At 37.7% G+C, this 852-nt stretch overlaps 1 pseudogene; it reads right to left on the minus strand.

Moving 5' to 3' along the window:
- Positions 1-411: 411 nt before the first annotated feature.
- On the minus strand, positions 412-530 carry LOC111732214 (annotated as a pseudogene).
- Between the last annotated feature and the right edge of the window lie 322 nt (positions 531-852).

Below are 852 nucleotides of genomic sequence, written 5' to 3' on the forward strand. Positions count from 1 at the left end.
GTGAGCATGTTTTTAACTCTGGGATAAAGAGGAATCAAGCCTACATTGAATGGGACTTGTGAAAGATGTGTTTATATAGTTATGGTAGCAAGTTTTCAAATTATTATGCTGTTTTGTTTATGCTTTGACTGCTGTTAGATGTTTGATAGGGTTAGGGAACATAATTTTTTGGATTTTGAAGTCTGATGGATCAGAGCACTTAAGTATGTAGGGGGATTTTGCCTGTGAGAATTATGGAAGCTCCCAGTTATAGATTTGAAGTGTTCAAGGGAATCAGATATTACATTCAAAATTACAGCTTGAGCTATCTTAGGTAATCTAATAAAGTTTGGAAGTACAGACATACCATGTTTTATTGTGCTTCGCAGATGTTGTGGATAACCCTGTGGGTTTTTTTTTTTTTTCTATATATACCTACAGCACCCAGTCTTCCTAGGTGGTCTCCCATCCAATTACTAACCAGGCTCAACCCTGCTTAGCTTCCGAGATCAGGCAGGATTGGTCTTGTTCAGGGTGGTATGGCCGTAGACAACCCTGTGGGATTTTCATTCACATGTGTGTATTTCATGTTAAAAATTGCCTTTCTGTATTTTGGTGTAAAAATGTCATTTCTGTAATAAAATAATTGCGATGAGAGATGGCAGGGTTTTGTTTTTGTTTTTCCTTCTCACTTGGCCATGTAAATGGTTGATAAGTCTATGTAGGTTGCCTATTTATTTATTTATTTATTTATTTTTGAGATATTGGTGGGGTATGGCATGTAGAAGTCTAGGAACTACAATAAAGGGCACATCCTCGGGGCCTCTCCTTGAGTCTTTCCCTAACCAAAATGGGAAAACCGGAGAGGTATCA

Source organism: Pteropus vampyrus, unplaced genomic scaffold (genome assembly GCF_000151845.1).
Source record: "Pteropus vampyrus isolate Shadow unplaced genomic scaffold, Pvam_2.0 Scaffold434, whole genome shotgun sequence".
NCBI lineage: Eukaryota > Metazoa > Chordata > Mammalia > Chiroptera > Pteropodidae > Pteropus > Pteropus vampyrus.